The sequence below is a fragment of the Lepisosteus platostomus genome, chromosome 5 (assembly GCF_059453375.1).
Source record: "Lepisosteus platostomus isolate fLepPlt1 chromosome 5, fLepPlt1.hap1, whole genome shotgun sequence".
NCBI lineage: Eukaryota > Metazoa > Chordata > Actinopteri > Semionotiformes > Lepisosteidae > Lepisosteus > Lepisosteus platostomus.
The window spans coordinates 15,331,852-15,344,209 of NC_142615.1; the positions used below are offsets into that span (position 1 = coordinate 15,331,852).

The window sequence follows — 12,358 nt, forward strand, 5'->3', positions numbered from 1 at the left end:
GCACAGTGGCTTCGATGTGCTCGAGGATATCACCCTCTTAAAAAAGGACATCCGGAGCATAGCGAAAGAAAGTAGTCGAGGAGTGCTGTTAAGAAGCAGAGTGCAGTTCTTGGAAGAAAATGAGAAGTGTACTCGCTTCTTTTTCAGGAAAGTGGTAGGCTCCAAGTCTGTCATGGAAAGTGTAGTTGATGAGGAGGGACGAGAGAGAACAGAGCCGAGTGCTATCCTCTCCTGCACCGAGGCCTTCTACTCAAGACTGTACAGCTCTACAGAGGTAAAGGATGAAGAAATTCATTTTTTTAAATCAAAGTTAGAAAACGTTTTGAGTGAAGAAGATAAGGAAGTACTTGAGAGGAATTTGACAGTAGAAATGCTGAGACAGGCTATGGAGAGCTTACAAAAGGGGAAAACTCCGGGTGCTGACGGGCTCCCTAAAGACTTTTACTGCACCTTTTGGGATCTGCTTCAGGATCCGCTACTGCTCCTATTCGAGGAAAGCTATAAGACAGAATTGCTGCCTGACTCCTTAAGAGAAGGCACTATCTCTCTCTTGTTTAAGAAAGGAGCAAAGAATGACATAAAGAACTGGAGACCCTTCAACCTGTTAGGCATGGACACTAAGATCCTGTCCAAAGCCCTTTTCCTGCTCCTACAAAATGTAGTGGCCTCACTGGTAGGGAAAGAACAGACTTGTGGGATAGCAGGATGCCTGATGAGCGACAACCTGGCCTTGTTGAGGGATGTCTGTCTGTACTCAGAGGATCGCTCCCTCCCTCTGTGCATTTTAGGTGTAGACCTAGAAAAGGCCTTTGACCGCCTAAACCGGCAGTACTTAACATCGGTACTTGAGCACATGAAGTTTGGCCCCATCATGAGAAAGTGGATTAACCTGCTGTACACAGGTAGCAACAGCAGAGTAATGGTTTATGGCAATAGATCAGGCCCCTTTGAAGTCTGTTCAGGGGTGAGGCAGGGCTCCCCATTACCCCCCTTGTTATTCGTTTTGGCTATGGAGCCCTTAGCCTGTGCCTTGCGCCAGGATCAGGCCATTAATGGTATACCAGTGCCTGGAAGTGGGGCAGGAGAGGTAAAGACATCTCTATACATGGATGATGTCACCCTGCTCCTCTCTGGCAATGCCTCAATTAGCAGAGCTCTGCAGTGCTGTGATCGTTTCTCTTTGGCTTCCTCTGCAAAAATTAACAAATCTAAGAGTGAGATTTTTTATCAGAACTGGAGGGAGCCAAAAGAAGGACATGATCTCAGGCTGCAAGAGAAGAGAATTAAGGTCCTGGGGGTGTATTTTGGAGAAGAGATGGGAACAGTAAATTGGCAGAACAAATTGCCAATCTTAAACAAAAAACTGATGCAATGGAAGGACCGAGACCTCACTAGACAGGGAAGGTGCTGGTCATCAAAGCTGAGCTCTTGCCTGTCTTGAATTTTCTGGCTTCTACCTTCCCAATCCCACACCGTGTTGCGGCGGTGCTGAGGAGATTGATGTTTCAATTTCTATGGGGTGGGAAGCAGGAAAGACTCAGAAAGGAAATACTGTACAGGCCGCTACCCTCAGGGGGGAAGTCTGTCCCAGATGTTGCTACGAAGCTGCTGTCCATTTTCCTGGCCTCTGTGCTGTGCGTACCTGGACTTATTTTTCCAGGCTCTGGGTAGGTAGGGAGGTGTTCAGAGTGTGGGCTGTCAGACCCAAGCTGGATGTCCCACTCTCTGACACATGCCCCGCAATTTATGGGACAGTTAAAAGTTTTCTAAGATCTCGCCCAATTGGCCATATTCCCCTCCGAGATGTCAGCGTCCAAAAACTGGAAGATTTCGTTACACCCCTGTGGGCATTTTAACATCAGCCCAAACAAGGAAGGTGTGGAAACACACATCCTCTAAGTTTCTGTGTAACATTCACAGAGATTTAGCCTGGAGTGTCGTCCACCAGTGCTTACAGGTACGAACTTTCTTGAACCGTAGGGGCCTCACCCCCAGCCCTCGCTGCGTTAGGGTGGGCTGCGGCGAGGAGGAGACTGTGACCCATCTCCTGTGGTCCTGCTTTTTGCTAAGGCCTTCTGGGCACAGTTTGAAGATTGGTTGCAAGCTCTCTCGCCCCAATTTACCCTGACCGCTGCTTTTGTCAAACACGTCAGGAGGAAGTTTGACAGGATCTGGGCCGTGGTGAACAGTGGGAAAGACGCCCTGTGGAGAGTGAGGAACATGGGGCTGTTCAAAGGCATCGAGGTCCCAGTCAAGGCAGCAGGTAGCCTGGCCCTGTTCATCACCCGAGAGAACTATTACCTCAGAGATCTGTGGAGAGAAGGGAGGGAGGAAGCAGAAAATCTGGGGGAAATAGAGAGCATAGGTCAATATCTCAAGAAACTGTGAAAAACATTATCATGTTTAAGTAAAGAATGTGATTTGCACCAGCAAAAAATATATTGTTGCTATGTAACTGGTACCGTGTCAAAATGTAATGAGATGTGATCATATATACTGTTTTAAATATGTATATTAATGTAAAGCTTTCTAATTTGTGATGTCCTGTATTTTTTTGTGAAAAGAAAATAAAGTTCTTAAAAATCGAAATCGGTTCACCCAGAGCGAGACTCGGCCATTGCTGTGCTGACCCCTGCGAATTCCCCAAATGTGGGAATCTCGACTGCATAATTTCTGGTAGTGGGGGACTGCGTTCACGCTCTCCCCTGATGTGCTTGGTCCAATATCAGATACGGAAGAGTTACAACACCACGAGCTGCGATAGGATCCCAGTTCGAAAGGAGTCGATGCCACTGCTGGTTCCCGGTTTCTTTTAGTTAGAGGTCCGGAGAAGCATTTCAAGCTGGTTACACTACTCCTTCCGGACATTCATTCCCTTTTCAAAGTCAGTCGTTTTGCTGTAGTCTGCATTATTTAGGCTGATTATCGAGGTTAGCCTTTATTTGGTCATGGGGGCCTCGGTACTGTATGCTAATTCTCAAGGCAGTTTCACCCGTTTTCTGATTGCTAGGTTCTGTACCAGTGCAGACATGTCAAACAGTGAATGGCTGTACCTCTATTGGATCTGTGCTCAATGAATGAAATCAGTAATAAATGAATATATGTATAGTTATACGAAAAACAAGTGGTTTATCGACTCATCTTCATTTGCAGATTTAGAGGCAGCTTCGATATTCGTTTTACAAACGGGTTTTTTTTTATATGGGTCACACACATGCCATAGCAACAAAACACCTCTAGAGCTGAGGCTATAGATCAACTTTCCATCCTCCAAATTTTCCTCCCAAAGTCTACGGCACCAATGGCAACCTCTGCTGGCTGAGAGAGTAAGAGCTTGCAGCACCTGGTATTCCCAGGTGGTCTCTCACCCAAGTACTAACCAGGCCCAACCATGCTTAGCTTCCGACATCAGACAAGATCGGGCACATTAAGGGTGGTGTGGCTGCAATCGAAAGCCATGGCGCCTGACTCGCCTGACTGGGAGAGGAGGTCACACACTGTATTATTATTTTTGAGAGACAGACTCACTGTCTGTTCCTCAGGCTGGGACAGGAGATCATAATCTGCTTTATTATTATTGAGAGACTGGCTCACTCCTGTCTGTTCCTCAGGTTGGGACAAGAGATCACACACTGTATTATTATTGAGAGACGGGCTCACTCCTGTCTGTTCCTCAGGCTGGGACAGTGGATCACATACTATATTATTATAACTGAGAGACAGGCTCACTTTCTATTCCCCAGACTGGGACAGAAGATCACACACTGTATTATTATTGAGAGACAAGCTCACTGTCTGTTCCTCATGCTGGGACAGGAGATCACATAGTTTATTAATATTATTGTTGAGAGACATGCTCACTGTCTATTCCTCTGGCGGGGGCAGGAAATGACACACTGTATTATTAGTTTTGAGAGACAGGCTCAGTGTTCCCCAGGCTGGGACAGGAGATCACACACTGTATTATTATTATTATTATTATTATTATTATTATTATTATTATTATTATTATTATTATTATTATTATTATTATTATTGAGATACAGGCTCACTGTCTGTTCCTCTGGCTGGGACTTGAGATCACACACTGTTCTATTATTATTGAGAGACAGGATCACTGTCTGTTCCTCAGGCTGGGACAGGAAATGACACACTGTATTATTATTATTGAGAGACAGGCTCGCTGTCTGCTCCTCAGGCTGGGACAGGAGGTCACACACTGTATTATTATTATTGAGAGACAGGCTCGCTGTCTGCTCCTCAGGCTGGGACAGGAAGACACACACTGTATTATTATTATTGAGAGACAGGCTCACTGTCTTTTCCTCAGGCTGGGAAAGGAAGTCACACACTGTATTATTATTATTGAGAGACTGGCTCACTCCTGTCTGATCCTCAGGTTGGGACAGGAGATCACACATCGTATATGTTACGGATTCGGTAAGAGAAACCGAAACCAGTGAGAGAACCCACTTGCAGGAGCTGACAAAGCCAAGCCGTGATCCAAAGAAAGCCGTAGTCGAAGGAACGAGCCGAGAGTCCAGGGGAAGCCAGAGATCCAAAAGGGAACGAGTTACCGAAGTCAAAGCGTGATCCGAAATCGTAGACAATAGAGCAATCCGATAGTCCAGGGGTAGCCAGAGATCCAAAACAGAGCGTGAGTAACGAAGCCAAGCCGTGATCCGAAAAGCTGTAGTCAAAAGGGGAAAAACCATAAACGGAAAGCCAAGAAGAACACTAGGTAGAAGAAGGAGTAGGGCAACCAGGAAGCTCGAAAGGGAAACCAATACTGAGCAAGGAGGTAGGGAAAGACATGTGCTTAAGTAGGATGAGACGGGGGTGTGGTGGTGAATAGGAAAACTGATAGGAAAACTTATTATTATTAGGATTATTATTGAGAGACGGGCTGACTGTTCCTCAGGCTGGGACAGGAGATCACACAGTTTATTCATATTATTGTTGAGAGACATGCTCACTGTCTGTTCCTCTGGTTGGGGCAGGAAATGACACACTGTATTATTATTATTGAGAGACAGGCTCGCTGTCTGCTCCTCAGGCTGGGACAGGAGATCACACACTGTTGTAGTGTGCTCTCACGAGGCACCAGTTCTGTAGGGGTTTGGGCATTTACTGGGACAATTATTAATTGTGGCAGTAAATCACAAAATTGATTCTTTTAATGGTCTTAGAATCCAACCATGCGATATAACTCAAAAAACGCACACACAGGTACTAATACACGAGGATACATTTATCAATATATGGAATATGCATGTAAACTTAACAGATCTTTTCGTAAAGGTTATCAGAATACAAAAGATATATATTCATTCAGTTACAGTTACACATATCAAGAGGACATACGTTCAGTATATCATTCATTTAGAATCGTAATTGAACTTGTTTAAAACTTCTACATTAGATACTCAAAACAAGAACATAACTCTTAGGAATTAAATTGATATCAACTGGTTGGGATAACAATTGAATTATCGAGCAGTAATGCAGTGAAGTGGAATACTCATCCAATCTCTGGGGATTTAGGTCTCTTGCGGGCTCAATGGCTCCGTGCATGGCTGTGCTGTGTGGCTTGAGACGTTGCGCTGCTGATGCTCTCTGAAGACCGGCTAGTTAGTTTTGGCTGAAACTAGCGAAGTTTGTGCACAGGAGAAAAGATGACTGTGGGTCCCAGCAAGTCAGGAAGAAGACCAGTTCGTTCCTGATGAAGCGATAGTTCTGAATAGTGATTCAGCTGTCCACAGTTCCGACCTGTTCACGAGGCTTGCTGCTGGTGCTAACCTCGGGTGGATCCTTTGGTTACTCTCTGGCTACCTCCGCTCTCGACACTTAGAACAAAGCAAAGTTCTGGCACTCGGACACACTGGCCGTTCCGTGGTTGTCCAGGCTGAGTCTCAGGATGGTCAGGAGGCGCGCTGCGAGAATGTTCTGCCCTTGGGAGCCTTTCTGCTCCTAGGCCGTCCCGCCCTGGAATTATCTCACAGCCCTGGAATTCTCCTTTGAATTCCCTTTAGAATAGTCTTGGAGCTTTGTGTTGCCTGTTTTTACCTGGAGGAACTTCAGCTCGTTTATTGGATGAAAGTTTCATGGGCATCAGAGACCCACGTGGGTTACTCTGCCCTACCAGTCCCTGATTGGTTGATCAAGGTGAGATATGAGTCACTTACTCCTGACACTTAGGAATGCAGTCCAGATGTCCATCTGGCACTCCCTAGACAGATAGGCGCCAATGGATGCCCATTGATCATGATAGCCAGGCTAAGCTAAATGCATTCCCATTTGGGAGCTGTCCCTTATCAAAAGAAAACATCTTTAAATCAGCCTGCCTGAATAGCTTCTCTGTGGCTGCACCACAGAGATGAAGAGAGAGATGGGGCCTCATTTGGGAAAGCACAGCAACACTTAATTCTGTCTTATTAACAAGCATTGCCGCTACAATTAGTAGGAAGAAAGATACAATGTTTTGAAAATGTCATATGTTTTAAAGGATTAAAGGGAAAATAAATACTTTATATACGCAAACTAATTCAACTGAGCTCCTCTAAACAATATTGCCTGAAGAATTGCCAAAGCACAGTGTATCAATTTGGGTGACACTGGGGGAAAAGGATCACAACATTGAAAACCACAAGGCTTATTTTCAACAGCAAAATTTGTGCTTGAAAATATTTGACAAAAAAAGGAATATTACACGCACGGAAACCAATATTTACCACTAGGATAGAATGCAGCATAGAACAGTTGGATAGAAGGTTAGTGTAACTCTATAGTGCATCACAGAGGTCAGTCTCTTCCCCCTCATTATGCAGGCTGACTTCACTGTCCTCCAGCGATAGTCAGCTGTAATCACTGATGCAGACATGATGTTAATACTCTGACAGCATCTTGGCTGATTTGGTTAAAGTGTTTTCCTATTAAACAGGAGATTCTGCGTTCAAATCCCAGCAGTGTCTTTCTTCCTGTCTTGTCTTACAAAATGTATCACTATGGATGATTACATGCAGCTTGATTTTGTTTAATGCAAGTTTTCATTCCCTTTCTGATGGCTCTCTACAGTAATTTTTAAAAGTACTAATCGGGATGGATTACTGTACATATCCTCAGTAAAGGGGAATATATAAGTAGTGACTATCCAAATTGCATTTTTGTGTGAAACACATTTCAGAAAATCGAAAACCAATTTTCAAAACTCACAATAACAAGACAAAGGCAAAACATAAGTTCACTTGCACTTTATGCATATTTACCACAACCTTGCCTTCTGATCATAAAAAGTCTTAATTTTAATATAGCAGTTTTAAATGGGACATTCAGAACATGGCATATGAGAATATATGGTTAACCGAGGATGAGCAAAGGATGATCGCACTTTCTGCTTATTGCTATGAACCTACCCCTGGTTATAAAAATGTCTCAAAATTCTGACACTGAGGTGTGAGACACAATGTAACAGGCTCTCATAATCCCGAAATACAAGAAATTTTACTGTAGCGTTTTATAAATTTGACCCTGTGAACATTGCATGTCCCTCCTTCCTCATTACCAAAACATCTCAATGTCCCGGCACTATGTACATTTGTAATTACAACACTTCACTGTTTCATTTATGAGTTGTGACATTGTGAACATGGCATGTTAAAGTATATAGAAAATCTAGATCAGAATAGGCTAAATGCAATTCCTAGTGATTTATCATTTTCTTACTTTCTAAATGAAAACAATATTTTTTCAGTGATTATGACACTTCAGTATGACATAAAATATGCTTCAATGACAGAATAAATAATAATAATAAATAATCATGGAAAAAATACCCAAAGTGGACATTCATAGTTGTGATTATAGAATGTTAGATATCGGGTGGGTAGCTGCGTCAGCATGCGTAGGCTGCAAAGGAACAAGTAAAGGACTATTCCTGCTGAAAAGAGAAGAAAAGAATCACAATGTTTCGGCTGTGGAGCCTTCTTCAGGTGTGAGAAAGACAGGGCAGTAAGCAAAGATAATTTTCTTTTTATCTTTGCTGAATGCAGTTTATCGCTGATGACAACATCAAAGACATTAAGGACATTAAGGAGTTTTTACGGCTAACAGCTCCACATCAACTTCCTTTCATAACTTTCATAACTAACCTCATCAGATCCTTCAACTCTTTTCTTGGGTGAATATGGTTTTCTGGGGAGTTGCGATGTTGGGCATACAGTAACTGGACATTTCCCGGTAATTCTGACACCTGTTAAGCACTCGCATTTCCTGCAAATATTAAAATGGTAAAGGTTTCGCTGAGAAATCCAATCGACCTTTGCGAAGACAATGTTTACATCGCAACAGAAACCTATCCTTTGGTGGACTCAAACCACCGACTTTTCAGTTAACAACCGAATGCGCCACACAGACGGAATGGTGGGTTCGTGTCTCACATCACAACTTTCCGGTTAAAAAAAAATATTTTTTTGCCAGCTGGCAATATTTCTTCTGCACTGATAATCAAGAATTGAATTTAATTTCTCGCAAGCTGTGTGAATTTCTTGAAATACAAGTTTTCCAGAAAGGAAATGAATACATGCATTTAACGAAATCAAGCCCTTTGTGATAGTCCGAAATGGTACGTTATGTACCACAAGATAGAAAAAAAAACATGACTGGGATTTTAAGCTACTGTACGTGACCTATGGTACCAGACCGGGGTAAAGTTAGCTTGAAGTTCGAAAACGATTTTGGCACGCCTGTAGCGTTTACACGAAACCTCTTAGAATCGCGAGAATACTTGCTTTGTGCATAAAATACATTGTGAATGCTTTCTCAGCCTTTACTTTTTCGTTTATATTACATTTTTTGGACCAAGCACGAATATTCTTTTGTCCATATCTTCGCAACGGAAGCACAGAACGCCTTCAAACCAAATGCATTTTAAAGACCACGACGTGGATATTTCCACAGCCTCTACATCAAAGTATCAGTGAGCTAATTATCTTTTTTTAAACCTCCGGTTTTTCATCGATGAGTAATTACGCACTAACTGGAACCCGGGGGACCGCTGTATACACAAGTTCACAACGCGAGAAATACTGTTCAATACGGCTTCATGCGAAAAACCCGTATATGACCATAGGAAGCATAACTGTGCAGTCTCCAATTACCCAGACTGTAAGCACGGGAATAAAGCTTTGTCTGAATTCTGAAACCCTTCCTTTACGTCCTGTTTTCATTCAGGTAAGAGTCAACTATATGCAAAATACTACTGACAGCAAGAAGATTAAAATATTCTTTACTCAGCAGCTTATTAAAAACAGCTCCCATGATGTTCAAACCGATTTTTTACACAGAACACTGACACAGCTTTGCGTTCTGAATCTCTTTTTCTCGTGTGTTTATTTAATGTGGCACAATGTACTGGGATAGGGGTATTCTGTTCACAAACCAATAGCATTTAAACCACAGCACCCACAATGCTGCAAGTAAGTGTTTTGCACACTAAGCAGAGAGCGATGTCTTCCTCGTTAGTATAGTGGCAAGTATCCCCACCTGTCACGCGGGAGACCAGGGTTCATCAGGACATGCATTGAAGTGAAAGCAGGATGCGCTGTGACATGCACTGTGCAGACCCGCCACACTAAGAGGTGAGTGGGTCTGTTCGATCACAGCGCTAGGCGAATCCCTAAACAGTGTGCGTGCAACAAACGAAACGGGCCTGTTTCCGCCCGGTTTCGATCCGGGGAAATCGGGCCCAGTAGTGGCGGGATCTGTACAGTGCATGTCGCAGCGCTTCAATGTGCTTCCTGATGTCCTACCCCGAGTGCAGAAAAGACAGCATCCACAGCAACAACAGCTCAGGTCTCTGCACAGGAGCTAAGCTGCCCTCATCTCCTCTGCTCTGCGGCTCCTGCGGAGTGGAGTCCTGCCTGGAGCCGTGTTTGCAGGCTGTGGCTCCCCGCGCCCTGTCTGTGCGTCATGTCCAAGAGCTCCTGGGAGGAAGAGAGAGCCCTCCCACTCGGGGGCTTTTCCACGGTCTGTGTGAGGAGGGGCGGGTGTGTCCAGTAGCTTATCGAGCGGAAGCCTGGGGCGGCGGAGAGCTCTGATCGTGCAGACCTTGAGGTGTCACCTCTTTGTCTGCTTTCCCGCCCCCCCTCCGCCCAAGCTCTGCTCCAAAGTAGCCCGTCAACCCCTCACACCTGCACTTGTCACAACCTAAGGTGCGGTCATGAGACACCCATGGGGTGTCGTTCTGTTCTTGCTAATTGTTTCCTGCCTTTCGCAGGCAGGAGTCAATGCGAGGAAGATGCGCTGGACAGAGCTCAGAGGGCGCAGCTGGGTGGCTTTCCTTCTGAGTGACGTTCCTGCAACACTCTCCCGCTACTCTTGGTGCGCTCATGCCACAACACAGGAAGGCTGGAGCAGGTGGCTGTGGGCTTTGCGCACCGCTGAAATAGCTCAGTTGGGAGAGCATTAGACTGAAGATCTAAAGATCCCGGGTTTCGGTATTTTGTTTCATCGCGCCCTTTGTTCCTCTCTCCAGCACCCCCTGCCTAAAGTGACGCGTCCCATTCTCAGCCCGAAACGCAAGCGAGACACCAGCAGCGGTCCCTTCAGGTTTCCGTAGTATAGCGGCTAACACGCGAAAGGTCCCCGGTTCGAGACCGGGTGGAAACAGCCTCGTTTTGCACGCTCCTGTACTTCACAGAGGTCTTGAGCGACCGCTCATTTGTTCCCAATGTATTTCCGGTGCCTTCGTGCACTCTTGTACCAAACGCACGTTCCTTCTGTACGCGGAGCCGATCATTTGCAATTGGGCTGTGCCGACAGACCAGGACGAGCTCTGTCGGCTCAAAAGCAGCGCAGGACCTGCAAGAACAACAGAAAGATTAGCATCCAGCGGGGGCCTCTTAGTGAGCCCAAGAGCTCATCAAGAATCGGCTCCAGCAACAGGGCTGGGCGCATTGTTCCATTCTCCGCCCACTCTCGGTGTAAACAAGTCCCTCCTGGTCTCTGCTTGAAATGCACTTTCCTGCGTTTGCTTTGGTGTAACTGGCTTCCCCTGCATGGGCGAATGTGAAGAAGATCCTTAGTAAGTCATTGAAGAAAACCGAGAAGAGGTCGGAGTGGCCTCTGTCGTTCATCAACGATCCAGTCAGGCAGTACTCCTCTGTAAAGCGCCGTTCGTTCACATCGATTGGCTTTTTTTTGCCTTCATTCGTGCGAGTAGTAAAAGCAGACGCCCCTATTCTGCCGTGACCCGGATTCGAACCAGGGTTGTTGCGGCCACAACGCAAAGTACTGACCACTATACTATCACAGCGAGTTACCGAGACACACGCGGCAGGGCGGAAAGGGCTGTGCTCTCTTCGTGTGACATAATTCGGAAAAGTCCTGACAACTCTCTTGCGTGTTTTCTCATATTTATGTAGTTTGCTTGCATGATGCCGGGAACAGCATGGTTGTTCGCTGCCATATGGTCTAGCGGTTAGGGTTCCTGGTTTTCACCCAGGCGGTTCGACTCGGTTTTGCCTCCTGCTTTCCAAAAGATCAGCACCGTGTACGAAAGAGCCGCATTAAAACTACTCGAACGTGCAAAACGTGCGAGAAGAGGGGGAGCTTGTTTCCAACCGAAACTTCTCGCGTGTGAGACGAGCTGATCATCGCTGTGGGAGGGTTACTCTGGTAGACAGGGCTGACCTTCGGCAATAGGATTTATAGTCTCCAAGATGATATTTGCACTTTCTGGAGAGGCGATTTTCTCCACTTCAGTAGCCCGATTTCGTCGATTGCGTGGAGAGGGCTGTAGAATGTGGCGCCGCCTTTCCTGCTCCGTCCATGACAGGCGTGCTGGTCTCTGGAGAGAGAGCACGGTCCATCAGCGCACTCCAATAAAGGCACTGGAAGCAGCTGAATCGCATTGGTGAAGCTCAGCGCTGGGCCGCTGGGCACGTCTTACCACCGTTTCCGTAGTGTAGTGGTTATCACGTTCGCCTCACACGCGAAAGGTCCCCGGTTCAAAACCGGGTGGAAACAGACATCTTTTGTCGCCAGGCACAAAAGGGGATTGGGGGTTCGCCTAGCGTTGTAATCGAACAGACCCACTCACCTCTTAGTGTGGCGGGATCTGCACAGTGCATGTCACAGCGCATCCTGCTTTCACTTCAATGCGCGTCCTGATGTACCCCAGTCTCCCGCGTGACAGGTGGGGACAGGTGACAGGTCCTATACTAACGAGGAAGACATCGCTCTCTCCGACCCCCGGCATCGTGTCCCGACCCACCGTGCTGGAAGCCGACGCGTGCTGTGATTCCTTTACGGAGCAGAAATGACAACCGAGGAGCCGAGAGATCATTTCAGCATTTCGCGT

At 45.9% G+C, this 12,358-nt stretch overlaps 2 non-coding genes and 1 pseudogene across 2 annotated transcripts; 1 reads left to right on the top strand and 2 right to left on the bottom strand.

The window, feature by feature from the left end:
- Window positions 1-3,331: 3,331 nt before the first annotated feature.
- On the bottom strand, window positions 3,332-3,450 carry LOC148664000 (5S ribosomal RNA; annotated as a pseudogene).
- Window positions 3,451-11,239: 7,789 nt separating this feature from the next.
- On the bottom strand, window positions 11,240-11,311 carry trnah-gug (transfer RNA histidin (anticodon GUG)). The gene has a single exon. It is a non-coding gene; the product is annotated as a tRNA-His (tRNA).
- Window positions 11,312-11,951: 640 nt separating this feature from the next.
- On the top strand, window positions 11,952-12,024 carry trnav-cac (transfer RNA valine (anticodon CAC)). The gene has a single exon. It is a non-coding gene; the product is annotated as a tRNA-Val (tRNA).
- The last annotated feature ends 334 nt before the right edge of the window (window positions 12,025-12,358 follow it).